General features: G+C 52.0%; 1 pseudogene; it reads right to left on the bottom strand.

The window, feature by feature from the left end:
• Positions 1 to 10,917: 10,917 nt before the first annotated feature.
• LOC132230174 (SET domain-containing protein 9-like) lies at positions 10,918 to 25,141 on the bottom strand (annotated as a pseudogene).
• Positions 25,142 to 26,101: the final 960 nt, after the last annotated feature.

Below are 26,101 nucleotides of genomic sequence, written 5' to 3'. Positions count from 1 at the left end.
GCTGTGTAATTTCCTCTGTGGGTCAGTCCTCCCGGGGCCTGTGACGGGGCCATGAGTCAGGCCTTAGCTTGTCACTAACAAGCCACCGGCCGCCTGCTTCCAGCTGGTTGTGGCCACCAGAGTGGCTGCCCACTGCCTCCTCCCATCCTGTTCTGTTCTGCACAGGAGAGGTGTGACCATGCCAGGGTCAGGCAGACCCCCACTGTGGTTCTGGGGGGAGGCCAGAGTGAGCTGTGACCGGGCAGATGTGCAGCGAGCTCCCCAGCAGGTCAGCCATGAGTTTCCAGGGTCAGGAATCACCAGCAAGTGTTTGAACTGGGACAGATCGCCCCACTCAACTCCCAAGTAAGAGCATTCCCCACCTCCGCAAGCTCAGGAGACTCTTAGGGGAAGCTGTTCCTCTCAGAAAAAGGCACTTAGCTTAGGTAATTAACAAAAAGTCAGTGGTTACTTCAACTGCCTTCAAGGAATTCACCATGTACGGACAAGGCCTTGAAACTCAATAGCTGGCTTTCAGAAACAAGGGGGATCATCTTTGGATCCCTTGTTCTGAGCTGACAGCGGCTCACCCGGAACCCCCTCGGGGTGGGGTGGCACAGGCTGGGGTGCCAGTCATACTTCTGGGCGATGTAAAGCCACGTGCTCTGTGTCACCAAGGCTGTGACTCAGCTGCGCGCTTGCCAAAGCTCATTTACAAGGCGCGAAACTGCTCTGTAGGCACTTTTCAAAGTGAGGGCCCTCCACCTGGGGGGGAGGGGGGAGACCGGAGATGCACCAGAGGTGGGCCTTTCCAGCTGTGCAGGTGGGGCCTCAGAGCCAGGACGGAGGTGCCCAGGCTGGTCCCCAGCCCCTCGGGTTCCCATAAATGTCTGTTAGATGACGGAACAAACAGCAGAAGAAACAATGAAGCTGCTACAAAACCGAAAGCCCATCCTTTCCCGGGCGGGTCCTCCCTGTCGAGTTGTGTCTTAGTGAACAGGAGCGGTGCTGGCGTGGTCTCCCACGAGGGATCCACAGAGTGAGCGGGCGGCTAGCTGCAGGCAAGGGGTCCATGTGTCCCGAATTATAGAAAGTTCATGCTGGCGGAGACCCTCAAAAGAGTGTTTCATTATTGTGCTTCTTAGAAAAGACAAAGGCCTGGTGGCAGGTGCTGAGATCCCAGGTGAGGCCAGCCTGGCCAGGCTGGGGGGAGTGAGCAGCCACTCCTGGGCCTTGGTCAGGCAGCCCAGACGGAGGGGGCTGACCGCTCCCCAAACTGCAGGCTCCATCTCCTCCAGGTCTCGAACTCCCCACCATTGGGGCTGTGGATGGGACAGCAGCTCAGTTATCCCCACTGCAGAGAGGGACCAGGCAGCTTGGCCTGGGTTGGGTCCTCACCCCCCCCCCTCACCCCCATTCTTTCCCTTTCATTCTTTGCTTTTTCCTTACTTAATCTGATTGCCTGCCTGGAAGTTGGGGATCAGAAGTCAGAGAGGCACTGACCGAGATTTCCCAGCCTCATTCCCCGGGGGGAGGGGGTGTCTCACAGAGCAGGAGAGAACAGAGGCAGGGGAGCCCCCAAAGGGTGGGTCCCGAAGAGAAAAGGGTAACAAGAAGGACAGAAACAGGTTAGGCTGATCACATTCACAGCCAAAACACCAGAGCTGAGTGGCTCAGAAGTGCAGCAGGCATTGGCGGCAGCTGCAGAATTCCTTTCCTCTGGGCCGTGACTCCCGTGGCAGGACTTTTCATTTGCTGGAGGCTTCCACGGGCGGGCGTGCACTTTTGCCGCTATCTGAACCATGAACAAATGAAAACTCATGGCAAACAGCTTTCAAAGACTACGGTCTCTAAAAGGAAATCTGGAGCATTTTCCCACAAGGAGTTCAAGGAATTGTGATTACTCAGAACTCCCTCTCGACATTCTTGTGAACATTTGAGAAATTCCCAGTGCCTCCTGCTGCGAGTGCGGGAAGCCAGGGATGTGCCGACTCACACACAGCCCAGCTAGCGCTTTGGGGCTCATAGCAACTGCAGTTGCGTGTGTGTGTGTGTGTGTGTGTGTGTGTGTGTGTGTGTGTGTGTGATTTTCTTTGATAATGAAAGGAAATGCAAATAAAGAAGTACTGACTTCTGGTAAAAATGATGCCTAGAAGATGACTTTCTACTCTCTACCCCTCCCACCCCTCCGGTCCTCCTCTCAAGGTCTCTTCTGCAAGAGTGTATGTCCCAGAGCAGTTTTCCAGGATTGCTGTGTGATTAATTCTGCGAGGCCGCTACTTTGGGGATCAAAGCCCCTCTCAGGCCCAGAGAGGGATGTGGAGACTCGCCAAGCTAGAAGACCCGTCTGGCCACCAGCCAACTTCCCATGCAAAGTGCAGCTCCAGTCATGAAGGAGGCCTGGGAGTCTTGCCAAATACTGAAGACTCTGCCAGAGAAGAATAGAGGGCCTGCCCACGCCTGCCCCCATCACACTGTGGGGAGGGACAGCTTACCTTGGTTCCGCCCAATCGGAGGGCTGGATGTGTGCAGCGATCCTCACCAGGGGCCTGCGGACATGCAGCCTCACTCCAGAAGGAAGAGCCCCTGGACAGGAGGGGATTCTGGGAAATAAGGCTTCCCAGGATTCAATGCCTGGGTGAATGCTGCAGGCAGGTAGACTTATGTCTCAATGCCCAAAGAATAGTCTGTTTTTTCAAAGAAAGAAAGAAAGAAGGAAGGGAGGAGAGGAATGGAAGTGAAAAAAAGAAAAGAAAAAAAGGAAACACAAAAGTTCTAGATCTGCCCTGTTTGATATGGTGGCTTCTGCTCACAATATGGCTGATCTGAACTGAGATGTGCTGTAAGTAGAAAATATACGCTGGATTTCACAGACTTAGCATGAAAAAGGAATGTAAATAAGTAACAATGAATAGTTCTTATAATAATATTCTGAAATAATATTTTGGGGATTTTGGATTAAACAAAATATATTAAAATTAATATCACCTATTTTCTACTCTTGTTCATGTGCTCCTAGGACATTTACGACAACCGTGGCCACACTCCATTTCTGTCGCAGCAGTGCCCGAGATCCTTGTCCCCGCCCGAGTGGCCAGGAGCCCCTGGTCCCAGCCCCACTTTTAGTTCCCACCAAACTATAGAGGTCTTCGACCCCTTCCCCTGGACCCAAAGTAAACCAGCCCAGCTGTGGGGCGTCCTGATTCTTAGCTTGTCCAGATAAGATGCAAGCATTTCCCTGGAAAACCCTTCAACTTTTGAGCAGCTGTTTCCTGAGTGTTGCTTGACCTTTTAAACTCCTCAGCTTCATGTGAAGACACAGGGGCTTTCTTGCGCACGTTTGAGAGGCGGCCGGTAGGTGACTGAGCGATGGCAATGGAAACTTTGAATAGCATGTGTGAACCGTGGGAGGTTTGGGTTAGGCCTTGGTGGGGACTGAAGCATTGACAGACACTGTTCACGTTTGAATCAGGTCCACTGGTAAATATTTAGGAGAACTTTTTCAAGTGGTACTAAAGAACACCATAGCAACATTAATAAAACATTTCTTCCAAAATATATGTGGGGCACCCATTCCATGCCCTGGAGTGACGACTTCACTGGCGGCTTTAGGAGCCAGATGAGGGAGGAAGGGCCAGGTGTGTGATGGGGTGGGAAAGGGCCCAGGTGCCAACGGCCCCGCCGCTCAGTGTCCCAGGCCTCCAGCCCCTGTGTGCCTATTTCTATCGAGTCCTCCTTAAAGTATAGTTCCATGTTTTGCTCTATGCTTCATTCTCATAAATGCTCATCAGCATTTTCCATGCTCCTATATAGACCTCATATCATGCTTTTTAGTAATTAAATAATATTCCACCAAGTGACTGTCATTTTGTTACCTTCTGTGGGACATTTAGTTGCCAGTTTTGCTCATTTAAATTAGAGGGCAGCAAAAATGCAATTTGCTTTCTTTGCTGTATTTTCTTGTGGATTTATATTTTCTTATTAATTGTCAGGAAAAAAAGAAACTACCATGTTCAAGGGTATTAATGTTTTTCTAGTTCTTGACAGATATTGCCAAGGTGCTGTCCAAAAGGCATGTGAGAACTTACACTGCTCACAGCAATGGATGCATGAATTAAGTTTCTTGCAACTTTGCCAGGTCTAAGGTGCCATAGCATACATGTGTGGGCACGCGCATGTGTATGTGTGTGTGCGTGTGTGTATGTGTGTACTATATATATGTATCCCCAGCCGATTTGGCTCAGTGGATAGGGCATTGGCCTGAGGACTGAAGGGTCCCAGGGTTGATTCCAGTCAAGGGCACATGCCCAGGTTGTGGGCTCAATCTTTAGTAGGGGATATGCAGGAGGCAGCCAATCAATGATTCTCTCTCATCATTGATGTTTCTATCTCTTTTCCCTCTCCCTTCCTCTCTGAAATCAATTTATAAATATATATATATATATATATATATATATATATATATATATATATATAGTAAATATAACACATTTATATATTTACATTTAAATTAGCAAATCTATACATATAAAAGCTTAAGCGACCGTCGCAACCGAAACAACCGAACAGACAACTGAAATGGCTGCATGGGGCCACCAGGCCAGCAGAGGAGTTAGTGAGGGCCAACCAAACAACTGAGCAGCAGGCTTTGTGGGGCGAACAGACCAGCAGAGGGGCAGTTAGGGGTGACCAGGCTGGCGGGGGGAGCAGTGAGGGGTGACCAGGCCGGCAGGGAGGGAGTTAGGGGTGACCAGGCCAGCAAGGGGGCAATTGGGGGAGACCGGACCATCAGGGGGGGCAGTTGGGGTGACCAGGCCATCAGGATGGGCAGTTAGGAGTAATCAGGCAGGCAGGCAGATGAGCAGTTAGAAGCCAGTGGTCCTGGATTGTGAGAGGGATGTCCAATTGCCGGTTTAGGCCCGATCCCAGGATCGGGCCTAAACCGCAGTCGGACATCCCCCGAGGGGGTCCCAGATTGGAGAGGGTGCAGGCTGGGCTGAGGGTACCCCCCACCACCCCCACGAATTTTGTGCACTGGGCCTCTAGTGCATATATAACTAGATACATATACATATGTATGTTACATGTATAAATGTATATACATATATACATTTGCAAACTTAAATGCAGTAAATATGACACCTCCTTTAGATTTTTAAAGCTTTTCTAAGCAAAATATTTATAGACAAGTAACACGAATATATAATTTTTTCTGAAAAAACTGAGACATTGTCTTGAGAATTTCTGTACTGTGTGTGCATTTCTGTTTTTATATATAGTCCTTTTTTTTTTAAATACTCACCCAAGGATATTTTTCCATTGATTTTTAGAGAGGTGGAAGGGAGAGGGAAAGACAGAGAGAAATATCGATGTGAGAGAAGACATCGATTGATTGCCTCCTGCATACTTTGGGCCAGGGCCAGGGCCAGGGCCAGGGCCAGGGAGGAGCCTATAACCGAGGTACGTGCCCTTGACCGAAATCAAACCCAGGACCCTTTGGTTGGCAGGCTGACGCTCTATCCACAGAGCCAAACAGAAATGGCTGGGCCATTTAAATTGTTCTGCACAGAAGATATGTTTCTTCCTCATTTATTAACTTATTCAATCATTTGATTTATGTTAATATGGACTCATTTTATAGTTTGGGTTATAATCCCATCCTGCTCCAGCCGTGCTTGAGTGCACCTATTTCCCACATTCTCCCAGCACTGAGTAGCAGCAATCCTCACCCTTTTACTAACCCGTTTGGTGGGACATGGGATCCCCTGTTTGAATCTGATGTTGTTTGAATTTATGTTTCTAGTTCCTTCATTGCTTGTCTGATATTAGACTCTGACTGTCCTGTTTTATCTTGTGCAAACGTTTGCACTCTTCCCAATAATAATCTGAAATGACTCTAAAACTCCTTGCTGATTTCACCTTTGAGATCAGGTAGATTTTGCTAAGAAACAGGAACTCTTTTGGCAGAGTGACAACAGCCCGGCGGGGACAAAGGGCTACTTTTCTGTCTCTCCCGGCAGGTGCCTCCTTATCGAACCTCCCCAGCCCCACCTCGGGCCCCTCCAGGGCTCCTTCCTGCAAGAGAAACCGTCTGGCACACGTCAGCAGAGCCTGCTTGTGGGAGGCTGTGGACTCCGTCACAGCTCCCAGGCTGGCTGTGACTCAGCGCTGTCCTTGTAGTCTGAGGCTGTCCACGTGGAAAGCACTGATTCCCAGCACAGACGCACGGCCTCGGGCCCTGGGCCAGCAGAGAAGCGCTTACTGTGTGTGTGTCTTCCTCCCGCTGCTCCTTCGTCCTACCCGCCTTTACCTCACTTACTGCTATAAAAATAGAGCATTTACTCGGCAACCTGTTTGGGTCCCCTCCCTGCAGCAGTTTCTGTAGTAAAACTTTGCTTTCGCTCAAAAAAACTAAATAAATAAAAAATAAAGCACCCACAGATACTGAACCATTCAAACACTACAGAATTATCCAGTGAGAGTATATAGATTTGCTTAACCTCTGTGCCTTTTTAGAAATGGCTATGCATAACCACGCACGCATTTACATGTGAATTCTTTTTAAAAATATAAACGGCAGACAACTATACATAGTGCTCTGCACCTTGCTTTCCTTTTAAATTAACAATGTGGCTCCAAGATCTTTCCATATCAGCACACACAGATCTAACTCATTCTGAATGGCCACATGGCATTCCAGTGATGTGTAGGTATGTATGTATGCATGTATGCATGTATGTGTGTGTGTATCTATTCAGTCCCCTATTCATAGACATTTGGTTTGGGGGGGGATGAGTTTTTGTTTTTTGGGTGTTCATTTTTTGTTTGTTTGCTTTTGTATCTACAAATAATGCTACTGCGAATATCTTTGAACAAATACCCTTGTGGACATGTGGGGATATACCTGCAGGGTAAATTTCTAGAACTGGAATTGCAGGGTCAAAGGAAAGTGTGTTTTGATTTTGATAGATATCGCCAACTTGCTCTTGAGAGAGGCTGTGCCAATTCACACTCCCATCTACAGGCATGAAGAAGGCTGTTCCCTCACCCCTCTCTCACCAGCCAAAGGCTTTGTTAAACTTAGAAATCTTGCCCATCTGATTGGTGGAAAACGGTGTCTTACTGTAATCTTAATTTTCATTTATCTAATTATGGTTGAGGAGTATGTCTCAAATGTTAAGAAGTTATTTGCATTTCTTTTTATGTGAACTGCCTATTTATATTTTTTTATGAATTATCCTAATGGTTGTCAGTCTTTATCTTATTGATTTATAAGGCTTCTTTATATATGAAGAATATTAGTACTTTTTGTCATGTATGGTGTAATAATTACCCCTGCTTACTGTTTGTCTTTTGTTTGTAGGTTTCCTTTTCATGTATATATTATAGATTCCGGGTTTTCTATCTTACAGCAGATTAGCATTTCAATACACACATTTTGGTGTGCAAGAATTGGTTTTGTGTCTCATCCTTATTTTTACATTGTGGTCTCCATTCCCCTGAGGTGGCAGGCATTTCATTTTGTCAATCAAAGGCTGGCTGGTCCTCTCATCCCCCCACAGGTCCTGGAATGGCCCTGAGCGCAGGTGGGCTTGCTCAGTGCCTGGGAGGAGGGTGGAGCTCATTCGCTCCTCCAGGCCAGCTCATCCGGCACCCACGGAATTCCCTGTCTGCTCCCTTCCGGCCCACAAGCCCCTGGCAGCTGCTCTGTCCCCCGGGCCCCTGCACTCCTGAGTACACAGGGCTCTTCCTGCCACCCACAGCGATGCAGAGCCCATGTGCCTCACACCCCACACAGCTGTTCTAACCTAGGCCTCGCCCCAGGAAACTCGGGGAGGGCCCCTTCTCAGGGCCTCACCAGTCTACATACAGCTCACGACCAGCCTCTTCCCCCCAACTCTGTCCTCTTCCCAAGTGAGGGAGAGACGGGCAAGCCTCAGGATCCTCATCAAGCAGCTGCTCACATCCATGCCTGTGTCCTGCAGGCCTCTGAGGGGTGGGGGTGGGGGGAGTTCTGGAACCTAGAGGTCAGGGAGACTTTCTATATTTTTTTCTTTCTGCCATCATATCCCTGAGGCCAGAAATTGTGTGTGTGTGTGTGTGTGTGTGTGTGTGTGTGTGGCGCGCACACACACATGTGTTTCCTGGGGAGCCGGGACCAAAGCTTCTCAGGAGGAAAGCAGGGGGCCCATATGCTCTCAGCCGCACCCCTCGCTGCGCCAGGCCTGTTCTCTCTTGAACCCTCCTCTGGAACCATCTGAGGCTGCTGTGGTTTGTGTGCTTGCTGGCGCCCCTTCCCTGGAAGTTCTTAGTGGGCGGGGGCTGGCCCGTCTTGCTACCCTCGGTGGCACCTACCCTGTGGCCTTGCACACTTGGGCACTCAGTCGGGATGTGTGGTGTTGAAGCAGCTGCTGGTTTTAACCAGCCAGGCTGTCTTTGACCTTGATGCTCTCCAAGACGCTGGGAAAGGCGGGGCATCCGTGAGGGGGACGTAGGGTGTCCCCCCGATGGCCTCCCGGGCTTCTGCTTTCCCTGGAGACTTTCCTTGGCCGACACCAGGAAGAAGGTTTTCTCCCGAGGACACCGTCTGTGCATGAGCCCTCCAGCCCTGTTGAGCTTGTGCTTCCTCAGGCCAGGGGGCTGGGCAGTGCACCCCGGCCTCAGACCTCGGCCCCAGCAAGGGCAGCTGCAGGGAGGTGCCCGGCACCCATCGTCATGTGAACACAGCTGAATCCATTCCCCACAGCGTCTCCATCCCCTCCCGGCCACATCCCTGCTTCCCTCCTCACTCCGCCTGCAGCCGAATCGAAGCTCCACCTCTAAGCTTTGGGACATGAAGAACAAGGTCCCTCTCTGAGTGCCACACCCCCTGGAAGTGGGGATGGCAGTATCAGCCAGGCACTCGCACCCGAGAGGGTTCTCCCTGCTCAGGACCCCTCCCTGCCCCTCTGTCTCTTCCCCGGGCAGGGCCAGCTCTCAGGACAGCACGGGAACACCTTGAGCTGCTCTCCAGCCTTCCACCCCCTCCAGCCTTGCACCCCTGTGAGCTCAGCCTGCAAGCTGACCTAGTTTTGCTGGGCCTGCTCCCCCACACCTGCGCTAGTTACCCCCAGGGCCTTGCTGCCTCTAGTTTTTTCTGTTAATTAATCGGCTCCTCAATAACACCATCCACCAGCAGACTTGGGTTGGGGGGCGGGGGGTACAGGCCAAACGCATCTGGGGAACGCAGGCATTCGTAGAAATTTGGAGTCAGAAGGAGGGTCCTGCCCCACCTCTGACACTGACGTCAGAGCCCCTTCTTCATCAGTAAGGTGATGAGATACCAGCACAGTACTTACCTCATGGGGGTGTGAGGGCCCACGGGCATCATGTGCGTATTTATGAAACATGTGGTCTCTATTATTAGTAGTATTATCTGTAAAGCACTTTTCATTGTAATTGATCCTGCTCCATATAGCATAAATCTTGAGTCATATTTTTTTTTAGAGAAAATGGGGGTTTTCTCTATCATGTTCTTGGTCTTTTTTCCTGCAATTCCTTTTTGAATGAGAAGGTGGAGACGGTGATGGCAGTGTTAGGGAGGAAAACAGGATAGGGTGTGGATGGAAGATGAACAGGCTCGCAGTGGCCTCACCTTTCATAGCAGGTGCCAGCAAATTCGCTGGGATTGAATGGAATTTGGAAATCTAGTGCCCAGCCTTCCCCTCCGCAGACCTGAGCAGGCCCCCGCCCCTGCAGGTGCAGTTGTGGACACTCCCCAGGAGCTCAGGTAGGACAACAACCCCACCCAGGGACTCCTCAGAGCCCTCTCCGGTTCGTGTGTCACTGTGGTTTGTCACGTCTGTACATCGGCTGCCAGGGAGGCTGCTGGGCCCAGGAGACAGGGCCCAAGGAGACATGTGCAGGGGTCACGGCAGAGCCAGGGCAAAGGAGCAGGTAGCCTGCCGAGAGGGGCCAGCAAGTCCGAACCCAGGCTGGACGGCCCTCAGTGGTGGCGGTGACTGGTTTCCCTACAGGGAGGTCATAGACCTGTAGGGAAACAGGTTAGAAACGAGCCACAGCACATATTGAAGACACCCTGCTCCCTCTGTGGGGGAAGGCCTGAAGGTGTAGGAATAGCCATACATAGGGAGGCTGAGCAGAAGGATGGGGAATTGCATTATATACTGATGTGAAATGATATCCAAGATGTATTAAGTGAAAAAAGCAAGATGCAGACCGCGTGAAAAATAAGCTACCCTTTGTGTTTGTATTTATATGTATTTGCTTGAATATGCATAAAATGTCTCTGGAAGAATTTATAAAATAATAATATAATAATAATGAAAACATACAAACAAAACCTTTCAGGGAGTTGGGGAAGATGAGACAGCTTTGGTAAGGGATGGTTGCACAGCAATGGACTTAATACCACAGCTGAATACCTGAAAACGATTTAAATCAGCAGTTTTCAACCTTTTCACCTCATGGCACACATAAACTCATTACTAACATGCTGCTAAATGATATATTTTTTGCCGATATGACAAATTTTGATTTATTCCCACCAGACAGCTGTTGCTATTTTTTATTTGACAATCTAAGGGAAACGAGGTCAGTGCCCTGACTAAATAGCCAGGTATTGCATGTTTTAAAAATTCTTGAGGCACACCAGTTGAAAATCGCTGGTTTAAATGGTTAAATTTTATATCATGTGTATTTAACCACAATAAAAAATCAAAAACAGCTCTCACCTGGTAACTGTCAGTGTGGTCTCTGTGTCTATGACTTGGTCTCAATTCTGTTTGTTCATTTCTGTTGTTCTTTTAATTCCACACATGCATGAGATAGTGTGGTGCTTGTCTTTCTCTGACTGACGTGTTTCCTTTGGCTTAATGCCCTCTAGATCTATCTATGCTGTTGCAAATGGCAAGATTTCACTCTTTAAAAAAAAAAAAAAATTCAGGCAGTAGGTTTTAATTTACTGTATTTAGGTGAAAATGAAAATTGGAATAGCACTGCAAATTTGAAATTGAAATTGAGCAAATAATTTTTATCATAGAATTGAAACAAAATAGAAATAAATTCCCACTCTGGAATTCAGAAGTGATTAACCAAAATATTAACATTAATTGAATAGAAAACCCGATCTTTATTCAAAGAGTCAGCTGACAATTGTGCAGTAGTTTGAGAAAAGCTCTTCCCCTTGTCTGATGTCCCTGAGAGCAACGAGAACGACACACGGGCGCGGCTTTGCTGGGCACAGCGGCAGGTGGTGCTGGGAAGGCACTGCTTCAGTTCCACGGGGAAACCCGCGGCACGTCACACTCCTGGCGGCAGACGTTCGCTGGTCTGTCTGTACACGACTTTCGATATTCCCTTGTCATTTCCATCAATTAGCACGCCATCCAAGCATCTAAAAATGAATGGATTTCCAATCGACGGGGAAAAGATTGGCTCATATTTCTGATATCCTGTAGCTGGGGTTGTGACTGATTTTCAGCGCGACCCAAGGGACGAAGCGGTGCCACCAGCCCCGCAGACCCCGCACCAGGCGGCCCGGCGGGGGCGGAGCAGCGGCGCGAGTCCCGCCCTCAGCTCGGCGCTGGGCCAGACCGGCACGCCCCGGGCTCCGGGACTCGGTCCGGTCCGGGCGGCTCCGGCCGGTGGTCCTGTTGACGAGGGGGTGGGAGGGGCCGTCCCCGCCACCGCCATCCCAACTGGAAGCTGCTGGTCTCATTCTGGAGCTGGAAGCGCCGGTGTTGGCCGGTCGGCTCGAGATTTCACCCTTTTTATGGCCAGGTAATATTCCATTATATATTTGTGCCACCGAATTTTTATCCACTCATGTATTGCTGGGCAGTTGGGTTGCTTCCATATCTTGCCTATTGTAAATACTGCTGCAATGAACATAGGGGTGCATATATTATTTCAAATTACTATTTTGAGTTTCTTTGGCTGGATCATAGGCAGTTGCATTTTTGATTTTTTGGGGAAGCTCCATACTGTTTCCCATGGTGGCTGTGCCGGTCTGCATTCTCAACAGTGCATAACGGTTCCCTCTTCTCCACATCCTCACCAACAATTGTTTCTGGATTTATTATTGATAGTCATTCTTGCCGGGAGCCGGTCCATCCTTGCTGCTTGACACAGTCACTGCAGGGAAGAAACATCTGCACAGCCATATGTTTCAAGGGACCTTGTGTATATGGCATACTGTTCTTAATATGTTTGCTCCCTTCTTAGCGCTATGTGTTTTAACCAAGGTCACCTCTTTGAGAAAAGTTGTTTCCCCAGGTAGGGATTTTTCCCTGAAGTTAGGGAGGGAATAAAGCCCCTTAACTAAGTGCCAGGCGGGTAATTAATCACTTTAACTACGAACAATCATGCTTAAGCTACATAATCTTTACTCCCTGGAATGGAGATAAGAAACGCCCTAACCTTTGGAATAGAGATTGATAGGATTAAAATCAACTGGTATAAATACAGATGTAACAAGACAATAAAACACAGAACCTGGCTGGAGAACCTGGCTAGGCTGCTGATCAACTGACCTCTGTCTCCGTGTCATTCCTTCTTCGCCGACTCCATCCACACCTTTCGGAACCCCTGGACCTGCTGGGGTTGGACCCCAACACATTCTGACTAGGAGCTGCATTTGTCTCAAAGCCACTCCAACGGGCGTTTCTGCTGAAAATGAGACAAAAGCCAGGTTTGACCAGAACAGAGGTTCTGAGCAACAGAAAGCAAAAATCAAGTCGGAGAAGACCTTTGGTTCTGGGGACTGAGGAACAGAAGGGCCAGCAGGGAGTGGTCCTGTGGATGACTCACACAGAGGCAGGCCATGCCCGAACACAGCCTAAGTGCCACAGCTCCCAGGAGGCAGGTGTAGGGGGGTGGGGAGGGCAGGACCTATCAGCCCCCACCCCTCCACCCATCCTGAATGCATCATCTCCCCCCATCCCCATGGTTACTGAAGATGCTAGGAATAGAGACATTCTGCATTCCTGTGTCATGCTTTAGCAATAGAGTTGGAATAAATCACAAGAGAAGCAAAAACAACAACAACAACAAAAAACAAAAAAACCCCAAAAACACCTCATTCATTGCCCGTGGGGAGAACTGGGTGTTCAAAATAAAAAAGGGAGATTTTCACTGCACATCCTTTTCTGCCCATTGAAATCTTTTCAAAAAATAAGAAACCTTAAAGGAAGCAGCAACTGGGAAGGCCCAAGGACAGACTGAGCCTTGCTGGACGGATGGCTGATAAGCAGTGCAGTGCACTGGCGGCTCATTTACAAAGATGTGAAGGGCAAGGAGACACAGGGCATGGAGCCACCCCCTGGGGCCACTGGCAAAGCCCTCCTACTCCCAACTGCCTCCCTGAGAGACTCCCCAGGGCAGCCTTGAAGGCTGTTTGTGACCTTCCTTCCAGGGCACAGCCAGCCTGATGACCTTGCAGGGAGGGGGGCAGCGGAAGTAATACAGACCCTACCTCTTCCTGCCCTCTGATCTCTCTTGGGCTTCTCATTGGCCAACACGGACGGGCAGCCAGAGGGCAAGGGCTTCATTCTGTAGGAACTAGCTGGGTGGGCCTCCTCCAGACACGGGGCAGGGTGGGAAAGGGTGGGGAGAGGCTCTGGAGAGACAGAGGGATGATCTCTGAGATACTGAGACATCTTGCAAACCTCTAAGTCAGCACTGAGCTGGGCCTGCTGTGCCCATTGCCATGAAGCCCTCACCACCCCTGCCATTGGGGTGGAATCACAGGCCCTCACTGGGGGGGGGGGGGGGCAGACAAAGAGACCCATGTAGAGAGGGGCTGGGGATGAGGTTGGGAGGGCAGTTTGGGCTACATGGGCAAGGCTCTGACAGGAGCCGAGGAGATAGGATTTTACCCAAGTGGCAGCTGCAACCTGGGCTTTAAGGGGGACTTATCTCACCGAGGAATGAGGAGAGGTTAGAGAAAGGATGGTGTCGGGGTCACCACTGGGGGGATCCAAGTGTAGCATTGTTGGGAGGGCCAGGGGAGGAAGGAAGGAAGCCAGAGAGGTGGTAAAGAGGACGGACGGACGGACGGACGGACGGGATCTGGTGGATGCCTGAGTGGAAGGGGCTGGGGATAAGCCTGCCCCTTTAGAAGCACCAGGGAAGCCGGGCTGTGGGAAGAACCCTTTTCTCTCGGACTTGAGGTGATGCCACCAGACTCCCAAGGGTGAGGGGGTGTTGAGATTCATTCTAAGGCCAGGACCCCGTCTGAGGCTGGGCATCCACCCAGGGCCTGGAACGGAGGACACCGAGGCCACAGTATAGGTCTGTCCTCTGATGCTTTTTGCAGGGGGAGGTTCTGTTCCCTCCGGAGTGGCTCAGGGGAGCCGCGGCTCCTCCCTCCCAGTCCTCAGACTCCAGTCCAGCAGGCAGCCCCTGGTCAGAACATTCCCGGAGACGTGTCCGTGCACCTGTTCTGAGTGTATTTCCAGAATCCCCAGGGGGTAACTCAACCACCTGAGACCGTCCTGCTATGCTGAGTTGTGAGAGGCTGGGGCAGCACCAAGAAGATCCTAGATCATCTCTCCCTCCTCACTCCTGCCTAGAAGGTCAAAGTTCAAACTGAACTGGACATTAAGGAGAAGACAATCCATAAAGGAGGGGGCTGCCCTCCCACGGCGGAAAGAGGCCGAGGGGCCACAGACCAGGAGCTTCTGATTCTCGTCGGCAAGGCCAGCACTGGACAGAGGATATCTTTCCAGCAGCCCCTTCCGGGATGACAGGGATGACTTACGATGCCTGTGAGCTCTGCTCCGCAAATCTTGGTGAGAGAAGGGCAGGGGCAGTCCCTCGCCTGAAGGAAGCAGCCTCAAGGACCTCCGAAACAAAGTAGCCATTTTCACATTTCAAATGAACTTCCCAAGTGGCCAAATGATCCCCTCTGCCTGTTCTCCGCAGAGAGGACAGGGCCAGCTCACAGGCTCAAAGATGTGTTGGCATTTCATTCATTCAACACGTATTTGTGGAGCACCCATTATTCACCGTGTATTGTGTGGGAGGAAGTAACAGTGAGCAAAACAGAAAAGGTCTCGGCCTTATGGAACTTATATTCTGTGGCAGAAGATGCGTGATAAACAAATAAGGCCCAGCCAGCGTGGCTCAGTGGTTGAGTGTCGACCTATGAACCAGGAGGTCGTGGTTCAATTCCTGGTCAGGGCACATGCCTGGGTTGTGAGCTCCTTCCCCAGTAGGAGGCAGCCAGTCGATGACTCTCTCTCATCATTGATGTTTCTATGTCTCTCTCCCTCTCCATTCCTCTCTGAAATCAATAAAAAAAAATTTTTAAAACCCACAAAAATAAACCCAAAAAACAAATGTGTAGGATTATTTATTTATTGCAGCAGAAAGCAGACAGTCTGGGTAGGAGGAAAGAAGATTAAAAAATAATAATAATTTAATTTAATAAAAATAAAATTATGAGAGCAGAAAGTTACATTTCCAACGTACCAAACCCGCAACTGGCTCATTGAGCAGAGCCTAGAGATCCAGGAGCATAGAGGGTGTTGCTGCTGGGCAGGGCTCTCGCTCCCGCTCCCTTCGCACAGCACCGTCTTTCATTTATCCTACGCCAGTGGTTGGCAAACTGCGGCTCGCGAGCCACATGCGGCTCTTTGGCCCCTTGAGTGTGGCTCTTCCACAAAATACCGACTTGGGCCACGAAGTTTCAATTGCACTGTACGTGCATGCCCGTACGTGGTATTTTGTGGAATTTTGTGGAAGAGCCACACTCAAGGGGCCAAAGAGCCGCATGTGACTCACAAGCCGCAGTTTGCCGACCACGGTCCTAGGCAAGCAGCACTCTGCTTACAATTACCAGAGTAAGAAATGCAGGTCTCTGGGAGGGAGTCTGATGAAAGAGTATCTAGGGGCCCTAGCTGGCTGGGCTCAGTGGATTGAGCGTTGGCCTGCAGACTGTAGGGTTCTGGATTTGATTCTGGTTAAGGTCACAATCCCAGCCCAGGCCCGGCATGTGCAGGCAGCAACCAGTCAACGTCTCTCTCACATCAAAGTTTCTCTCTCCCCCTCCCTTCCACTCTCTCCAAAAATCAATGGGAAAATATCAGTGGGTGAGGATTAACACAAAGACAAAACAAAAACTTAATACAAGATTATTCCAAGTACATGTGGACTAAAAAGAAATGTTTTAGAATGAGTTATCTTTCTTTGTTTGTTTTTTATGTCTTTATTGTATGTTGAAAAGCTGCCATTCAAAGCATGATTAATTTGAGGCAGAAGAGCTTTTTAAAAAAATATATTTTATTGATTTTTTACAGAGAGGAAGAGAGAGGTATAGAGAGTTAGAAACATCGATCAGCTGCCTCCTGCACACTCCCCACTGGGGATGTGCCCGCAACCAAGGTACATGCCCTTGACCAGAATCGAACCTGGGACCCTTGAGTCCGCAGGCCGCCGCTCTATCCGCTGAGCCAAACCAGTCAGGGCAGAGGTAGAGGAGCTTTTGGTCTTTATCCTTTTCATATATAGTTAATGTAAACCGAATGAGAGTTTTCTTGTGTTTGCTAGAACAACTGTGTAAATCATATAGAATTTCTTTGGTATCTACTGCCTATGTACTTTGTTATTGTATTCAACTTTCCTGATAACTATTGCACAATTACTTTTACAAATAAAATATTATAACAAAGTTGTTTGGATTTTAAAAGTGACTTACCATATAGCTGGGGATTTGTTTTTAATGAAAAACAAATTAAAAAAATTTTAATGTGAAAAAAAGATGTGGTACATATAGACAATGGAATATTATTCTGCAATAAAGAAGAAGAAAATCTTTAGAAAAAAGAATGAAATCTTGCCACTTGTGGCAACATGGATGGATCTAGAGGGTATTATGCTAAGTGAAATAAGTCAGGTCAGAGAAAGGCAAGTACTGTGTGATTTCAGTCACATGTGAAATCTTAAAAAAACAAAACAAATGAATAAACAAAACAAGATAGAAACGGACCCACAGATGTAGAGAACAAGTTGATGACTGCCAAAGTAGAGAGGGTGGAAAGATGGGAATAAAAAGGAAAATAAAATTTAAAAAAGAGCAGTGAGCCCCAGAAAAGGTGGTCCCCAGCTTACAAATCCCTCAGAAAGAAAAAGGTTGCCCTAGCTGGTTTGGCTCAGTGGATAGAGCATTGGCCCGCAGACTGAAGGGTCCTGGGGTCCTGGGTTCGATTCCGGTCAGGGACACATGCCTGGTTGAGGGCTTGATTCCCTAGTAGGGGGTGTACAGGAGGCAGCCGATCAGTGATTCTCTGTCATCATTGTTGTTTCTATGTCTTTCTCCCTCTCCCTTCCTCTCTGAGATCAATAAAAATATATTTAAAAAAACAACAGAAAAAGAAAGAAAGAAGGAGGTCAGCCTGGGTGGTTGGTACCCTGGCTGTGTGAGAAAGAAGGCCCAGTTGGCACCGAGAGGGACCTCATGACGTCCCCAGCTGCCCCTCCAGTGGGAAGGGTGTGCTCCTGTTCTCTTCTGCACAGTCCCTGAAGCAAGCTTCGGACCATCATTTCTCTAAGGAGGGGAGGGTCCTTGGGACATGTGAGTAGGTGTGCATGTGGGGCCTTTGGAAGTTAGGGGTCATTGCCAGGGAGTGACCGTTTGTTGCTGGAGGTTCTAGGCCTCAGAGTAATCCCGGTTCCGCCCATCTTCCAGAGTTCCAGCAGAGCCTGGACTCACTGTTCAGGCGCGGAGCCCGGGGCCAGCAGCAGGTGGGCAGGACGGCGGAGTGGGGAACAGCACGGTGGCCAGTGGAGGCCTTGAGACATGCAGGGAGGCCCTGGAAGTCCTGGGCAGCCGGTTCCTCAAAAGCAAAACCACTTGAAACATCGCTGGGGTCAGTTAAGGCCTCTGACAGCCCAGGAGGCTTCTGTGGTGGAAATCCCCCACCGGCATCTCCCCCTCCTCCACCCCTGCAGGGGGTCCTGGAAGGGCTGAGGCAAGGGGTGAGGAGGTAACCTTGGGGAGACGGCCACTCCAAGGCCGCCCCTGGGCTCCGGGACCCACGCAGCCCGAGCTCCGGCCTCCCCATCTTGGCTTTGTTCCCCCCTTCTATTCTCAGCTCCTGCTTTTCCCTGAGTGGAGGAGGCTGGGAGGCTCGACTGCCCGGAGGCGGAGGCGCTGCCAATAGGCCGCAGAAGCAGGGCTTGGCGAGCACAGTGTCCCCTCTGCGGGAGGGCGGGCCTCCTTCTCCTCAGCTGGCCGCGGGGCGCCCGGGAGTTTCCCAGCTCGCCGCCTTCTTTGTGGTAAACACTGTGGGGACAGAGGGCAGGGCGGTGCTGGCAGGAACCTGAGCCAGGCCTTGAAGGGGAGCCAGGTTGGGCAGCCCAGCCAATCGCTGGCTCCAACTAGGAACTCGACTTAGAATCCTTGGATGTGGGGCAGGTCCAGCCCCTTCGTCCGTCCGGGGTCCGGGGTCCAAGGTCCTACCAAGGGGGAAGCGGCCCCAGGTTTGCCCAGCTGGGAGGTGGCAGAGCCAGAATGGGGTGGAAGCTCGGGGAAGACCCAGAGAAGGCGCCTGCCGGAGAATGTACTGTGTGTGCCTTTCCTCTTCCTACAAAACTTGGGGACTTTCCTGAGGTCGGAGCTGCTGTGTACAGCCGTGCAGGTGTGGACTGAGGTGTGAGCGGGGGCTGACCTGGCTCGTGTTGGGCTGTGTCCGTCTGGACGATGGGTCACCTTTTCCCAAACCACACAAAGGCCCTGCGCAGGCCGGTGACAGTGCCCACCGGGCTGAGGTCAGAGGGCATTGCAGTGAGAATGAGCTCTGTGCATTGGAGTAGCTGCTGGCCTGGGCTGCTCTTCCCCAGAGGATGGGACGGCACTTTCAGGGCTGCGCATCTGACCTGGCACATCTGTGTTCCAGGCTCGCAGCCCTGAGGCGGCCGGCAGGTCTGCAGAGTCGTAGCCCGAGGCCCAGACTCCTTTCCTCCCCCCAGATTGTTTGCTTCCCCGTCCTTTCCTGACCGTGGACTAACTTCTGCGTCTGCGGCAGGGTCAGCTCCACACCGATCAAACGTCATCCCGGGTGGCTTGAGTCGCACAGAATCAGGATGCAGCACGAGGAAGCTGAGGCCAGCAGTCTGGAAGGAACCTGCATTTGGCCTGGAAAATAGAGACTGTGGAGGCCTATGCTTTTCCTGTCAGATGAGGGCCAGTGGTTTACTTTCATACCTACTAGTATCCTTACATGTTGCACAAGGATGTTTAGATTTACAAAAGCTAATCTCAAAACCCTGTTCACTCAGTCCACAAACATTTCCGAAGCACTTCGCGGTCTCACCGGCACCGTCTCCGAATACTCCTCACTAGGGAAGCAAGTGCACCACGTCCCCACTCACATCCTCATGGGCAGACAGAGCAAAACCCATGCAAACAAGCAGAATAATTGCAAACTGCCATCACCATAGGGAGCAACAGGCCAGAACAGAGTGATGGGCCCACTGGAAGCTTGGAGGTGTGACAGCTGTCTGGCTTCACTTCTGAAATAACATAAGAAAAACTCGCCCAACCCACTGGGGGAACAATCCTTGAACTCCGTCCAGACCACAGAACCAAACTGAGATCCACTTCCCTGCACACCTCCTCTGAGGGCGGCTGCTCACCCAGGGAAGGCCACCGGAGGCTTTTCACGCCCTCGGACGTGAGGGATGTGACCACGGATGTGAGGGACCTGCACCTCTGAGGCGCCACCGGAGGGAGAGAGCAGCCCTCTGACAGGTGTCAGGAAGGACTCAGAAAGGGCGAGGGCGTTGAGATCCGTTTTGAAAGATGAATCCACAGTTTTGCAGGCTGGCGAGCGGAGGTCTGCCCAGCACAGAGGTGCAGAGGAGGGGCGTGCTCTGCAATGGGGTGCAGCGGGCACCCCGAGGAGAGAAGCCGAAGGCCTCTGCCTGGCCTTGCATGGCACCGCCCACTCTGCCTCCTCCGTGGCGCCAGGCTGAAAGGGATTTTCCCACGCTGTCAACCTGGTGGAAGCACCACAGGGCAAGGTCCAGGCAGGGTTATGAGGAAGGAGGGCCCTGGAGTGGGCCCTGGGAGGACGGGCTGCTTCTCCTCGGGCCTGACCACGCATTCCTCTGCAAAGAACACCAGGATACGGAGAAGTGCTGCCCCTGCTGACCGGCCATTGACACAGACATTCGGGAGTCGGGGAGCTGTCTGGGGAAGAGGAAACAGGATCTTTGTATAGAATTGCCTCCCTGCCTGGGTCTGATCTGAGCTTACAGGGCGACGGTTCTCAAACGTGAGAGTCCAAGAGGCACCTGGGGGCAGAGGAGCCTGTTAGCACGGAGACTCCTTGTCCTCCTTTCTCTCCTCTGGGATCAGACGTGTAGGGTGGAACCCAGGCACCTCATACAGGCAGCCAGGGGTCCTGAGCTCTGGCAATGTGGCCGCTGCAGGACAGGAGCCCCAGGAAGGCAGGGGCCGGGGCTCACGGGCCAGACTGGAGACCCAGGAATCTCCCTTCAGGCCACGTCTGCCCCTAGCTGCCTTAAGGTCTCACTGGCACCCCACCGGCTCCTCCTGTGCTCCAACAGACAAACAAGGGCTACGCTAGAGTCTTGAGAGCCCCCCTCCCCACCCCACCCCCTCTCAGTAAAGATTTTACACCAGAAAAACAGCCTGAACGAATCAAATGTGAGGATTCGTGTAGCCTCGGGTCTGGGAATCCAAGGCTGAAAGGCGCTTTGCCTGCATGGAAGTCCTTGACTTCTCAGCACTCACACCTGATGGTGACGTCGTCAGTGGACAAAAACGAACATTCCAGAAGGAAGACTTGAAACCACCAGGCAACAGAGAGGGTTCACACCTGCTAAGAACCCGAGGCATCAGGTCATCAGGTCTCTGCCTACTCCCCCAGCTGTTGGCCTTAGACACAGCTCCAAGGTGAGCACCCCGACGGTGAGGAAGGTCAGAAGCAGGTGCAGAGGCCCAAAGGGGACCTCAGGGAGGTCAAGGAGAGAGCCCTCAGCCAGCTCCCTCTCTCCGGGGCCAGAGGCCAGCGGAGCAGAGGTCCGAGCAGAGATGCTTGTCTGAGGGCAGGTGGAACTCACCGCACAAGCTTTCAGTTCTCAATCGAAATTTATACTCACCTGTAGCTTGCTGTCTCCTTGATGCTGAACTGCAGCCTGGGAATGGGGTGGGGGTGCCCCAAGCAGCATGAGGCCTGTGTTCGGACTTACCAAACTGTACAGTATTTCAATATCCTTTGTGGGAGTGTTACCACACAGAAGGGACTTGCCACCTGGGGTGCTCTATTAAAATATGAAGGTGCTTGCCCTAACCGGTTTGGTTCAGTGGATAGAGCGTCGGCCTGCAGACGCAAGGGTCCCAGGTTCGAGTCTGGTCAAGGGCATGTACCAGAAGGGGGTGTGCAGAAGGCAGCTGATTGATGTTTCTCTCTCATCGATGTTTCTAACTCTCTATCCCTCTCCCTTCCTCTCTGTATAAAAAAAATCAATATAGTATGTTTTTGTTTTGTTTTTTAAATATGAAGGTGCTCAGTGGTTGAGCGTCTACCTATGAACCTATGATTCCAGGTCAGGGCACATGCCTGGGGGAACGTTCAGGAGGCAGCCAATCAACGATTCTCTCATCACTGATGTTTCTCTCCCTCCCCCTTCCTCTCTGAAAGCAATAAAAGTATAGTTAAAAACAAACAAAAAAGGCCGAGAGGTGGTTGTCGCCGAAAGTAAAGGAGACAGGGGATTCCTATCCGAGGCTCTGCCTCCCAGAAGGTAGCCTGAGCTATTGCTTAGAGCGTACACTATTTGGTCAGTCACACATGGATTGCGGTTGGCTACACTTGTTGGGTTGGGCTCCTGTCAAGCTCATTCTGTTTACAGCTGGTTTGCAAAATACTGTGCTACATGTTAATATTTAGCAAGAATAGCATTTAGTAAGAATGGCCCAGACCTTGAGACCCTGGTCCTATCTAACAGGAGGAGATTTTGCCCTGATAATTCCCTCCCCGTTCCAGCCCGGTCCTAGCTCTGGCCCGTGGCCTTTCATCCCACAAGAGCTGCCATGGGTGAGGGGAGGCAGGCCCACAGGCTCAGCCAGAGCCCTAGCCCCTTCCTGGCTTCTGGCTGATGAAATCCACAGAGCTGGCCAGCTGCACAGACTTAGTCAAATCATACCATCCAACACCAGGCTAATTCTGCTCTGAAGTCATGAGGCAGAGTTACCTTAGCTGGCTTCCCATTAGGACTGAGACCCTATCTGGAGGGAAACCTTCGCCTGCTCTGTTCGTCCCTGTCATTGCTGGTTCCCACCAGTCACTCCCAGGCCTTTCCAGAAAGCTGAGCTGGGCGCAAACACCGGTGTCTTCGAGGGGCCTCAGAGAGCCTCTGGGCTCCCTTTTACAGGTGCAACGACGCCGTGAGCCTTGGAGTTTACAGGCGAGTGAGCCTGTGGATGAACTGTGCCAGGTTTCACAGGCAGGAGCTGCGTGTTTGGGTCCACAGCAGCCCTTTAACCCGGAAAGACGCCATGGCCACTGAACTCCAAACAGAACTGGCTTTGAATCACCACCTACCACCTGTGTGACCTGGGACACGTCCCTAACCTCCCTGACTCCTCAGAATCCATCTGTCAATTGGCGTAAAAACAATTACCTTACGGGATTGCTTTGAGCGTCAACGGAGGCAGTGTTTATTTGAAGTACCCATCTGAGGGCCTGGCACCGAGCAGATGGTCACGGGTGTCCCTGCCACCTCTCCTTCATTAGGAGCAAGAGCACCTGGGATTCCATTCCTTTACTGAGCAATCATGGCCCCATCATGGAGGCGGCAGCAGCAAGAAATGAGGATAGCTGGGGGCGAGTAACATTCTCATCAGACCCCCAGCCCAGGGACCACAGGCAACGGTGAGGAGAGCTGCAGGGACACACGACTGAGAGGGTCTGGGCATCAATCCATTCTGCCAGGTAACTGTTCATGCAGTTCCCCCTCCCTCCTGCCTCCCATTCTCCTCTGGAAATGGCAGTCCTCGGGCCCGCATACGGGTCACCCCTACCGCCTGCCCCCTGCCACTGGAGGGACAGGGAGAGCCCAGCAGGGCACAGCCACCTGGTGCTGCTGTTGATCTTTCTCTGGTCACAGGCTCCTATCCCAGGTCTCAGGTCACTGTGACAGGGGGCATATGCCAGGCTTGGGCCCTAAACAGCCAGACAACCAGGACTGATTTGCTGTCCTCCTTTGTGTCCCTGCATTTGTCACTACTCGGTTCCGTGGGGCTTCAAGGTGTTTGTCCTCTCAGGTGGGTGGCTGGAGAGGGGCACTGCCTGCCCTCTCCCTCCAGGTCTCTAGGACACAGACTGCTGTTGCCTGGGCAGCCCCAGAAGCACATTTGCATTATTTCATGGCAACAAGCAAATTTCCTGGAGGGGTTTTTTGGAAGAGCTGGGAGCCACCCAGAGGGAAAGGCAAGGAAACAGGAGAGCAGGAGGCCAGGAGGAAACAGGCCCGGGCAGAGGCAGCAGGTGCAGGCAGCAGGAACTCGGCCTTGGCCTGAGGCGCTGGCCTGAGGGTTACCTGGGGCCCTGAATCCCTCCTCCACCCATCCCAGCTGCAGAGGGGGAGGCCAGGCCCCAGCAGGCCCCGCATGGCTGCCACCACCCCTGGTGTCCTGCAGGAAAACCTGCCCAACCCAGGCCTGTGCCATTGGCAGGATGATGATCTAAGGAGGAGCCAACCAGGCTGTAGAGCAAGATGGAAAAGTCCCACAGCGCTCCTGCCCCCGACGCTGCACCTGGGGAGGGGGCACCGGTGCCCTGCTCCATTCAGGCCCTGACCGCACTGGGGAGGGGCCGGCCTCTGGGCTTGGTGGGCAGACACTGGGGAGGCCACAGCAACCGAACAACTTCGAGGGGAGGGGAATGATATCCTGGCCTTTGACCTTTCTCTTTGTTTTTGCAACTTGGGAACTGGCCTGACTATGGGCTGAGTGGGTGTGTTGGGTGGGGATGGGAGGCCATTAGGAAATGAGAGCAGACAGACCTGTTCTGCATTTAACGAAGGTCCAACAATGCTTCCAAAGAGGCTGAGAATCTAAAGAAGGGGGCGGGGGGGGGGGGGCGCATGTTGGTTTAAAAAATTAAGCAGCACTCCACAAGCACACCAGGAATTTTAAGTCACTTTTTAAGCTCAGGTGCAGACATTCTAAGGTTCAACCAATGCTTTGCTGGGCCTGGGGCCTCGAGGAGGAGTGCCCAGGGGCCCTGCCGTGTGCTGGCACGTTCAGGGGCAGAGCCCCCGGCAGGCCAGCACGCGCGATGCAGTGCAAGGCGAGATGGAACTGCTCCTGCCGTGTTCTTCCCCCGTTTCTCCCAGAAAGCCAGGCTCGGGCTGTCGCGAGGCCCTGGAGATGCAGGGGTTTTCCGTCAGCCGGCCTCCAGAACAGAGGCCTCACCCTGTTCCCTGGGCCGCGGGAGGTGAGAGGGCCCAGGTGTCGGGAGGAGTGTCCCCTGGACACTTGGCTGGGAGCCCAGCCGCTGGGTGCCAAGGCCAGGAAGGTGTCCCCACCCTTGTGGGCCTCGCCAGAGGGAGGAAGGAAGGAAGTCATGCAAGATAGGATTTCCCCATCGCAAGGCTGCAATCTCCCGGCCCCAATCACCCGATAAGCAAGCTCCTTTATTAGCTGGCCTGTAGTTTTCTATGGGACAAAAGTCACTGGGAGGTTGCAAAATTCCTCCCGTACAAATAGACTTCAGGGGGCCACTCTCTCAGCAAGGATCTGGTGGAAGAGCCCTGGGCATGATAGGGGCTGTCTCACTGCAGGGACCCCTGGTTGGCCCAGAGGCACATGGAGGAGCTTGGCAGCACAGAAGTTCCCCATCTCCCCTGTCTCTCTTCTGCCTCCTAGGGCTCCTCCATCTCCACCCCTCCCTCCCTGCTCACCTTGACTCAGACATTCCCTGGGAGAGGCGCCCTGGGGGGCCTGGGGAGTCCCGGGGAAGGCAGGCCAGGGCCTCCCGTTCTGTGCTGGGGTCCAGTTGAACCAGGACCACCAGCCTCTTGAGGACTCTGCAGGTCCTGGGAGCAGAGGGGAGAGGGGACTGACCTGAGCCCAGGAGACTGTTTTGGTTCATGGGAGGGTTGGAAGCAGCTTGCTTCCTGACGCCATGGTGTGCGTTCCTCCAGGAATTGCCCTAAAGGCCAGGGCCCCCCATGGGGAAAAGCTGAGGCCTGTGCGTGTCATGTGTCATGAGGAAGTGAGTGACAGAAGGCCCAGGAAGGAATCTTTCCACCAGAAAAATGTGGGAAGCTGGCTCCCTGGCTTGTGCTGCTGGTCCCTGGGGGTGTCTCCAATGGAGCCATCAGGAAGGAGGCCTGGAGGTTGGTTTTGCACAAGATGCCTTCATGCCAGTCTGCTCTTACGAAGGGGCGCGCCCCCACCCCGCTGGACGCAGACAGGATGTGAAGATGCCACAGATACCTCGGTGACAGTGCACTTGGAGGAGATACTCTGCAAGAGCTGCAAGGGCCAAATTTTCAGTCCCTGGAGAGATCTAGCCCCTGTTGCCTTGCTCATCACGGTCTCACACCCAAGGGTCGCACTTGTGGGAGGGGCTCAAAGATATTTGCTGATCAGTGGAAAGAACTAAGAGAACTTTTCCTACAGTGAGAGGATATAGTGCAATAGCATGGCCCCTGCACATCCTTCCCTGGGTCCCTCTTGAAGCACATCTTCTCAGGTGGCTGCTGGGCACAGGCACAGAGCAGCCGGAGGCCTCTTCCGGTCACCCTGCAACGGTGAATCTCTGCAGCCATTCTATTAGGATCGATGAGCTACTTCATTGGAGAAGGTGATTTTGTCCTGGGTTGTGTCCACCACCACTTAAGAAATGCCAGCACGGCCATCTTCACAGAAACGTTGCTTGCCTTCCCTCCTGGTGAGAACGTATTAAGCTCCCAGAAACACGTACCCGTCAAGCCCCTGGAGGCTGCCCAGGTAGAGTGGCCACCGCTTACTGACGCAGGCAAATGTGGTCCTGACGGTAGTTACCAAGTAGGCAGCTAGATGCGGCTGATAACCAAGTTGCTACTCTCGGCCTCTCTCCCTGGAAAACCCCGGCTGGGCCAG

This window comes from Myotis daubentonii, chromosome 1, assembly GCF_963259705.1.
Source record: "Myotis daubentonii chromosome 1, mMyoDau2.1, whole genome shotgun sequence".
NCBI lineage: Eukaryota > Metazoa > Chordata > Mammalia > Chiroptera > Vespertilionidae > Myotis > Myotis daubentonii.
Note: the sequence above shows the minus strand (reverse complement) of the source record. Positions and strands in the feature narration are given on the sequence as shown.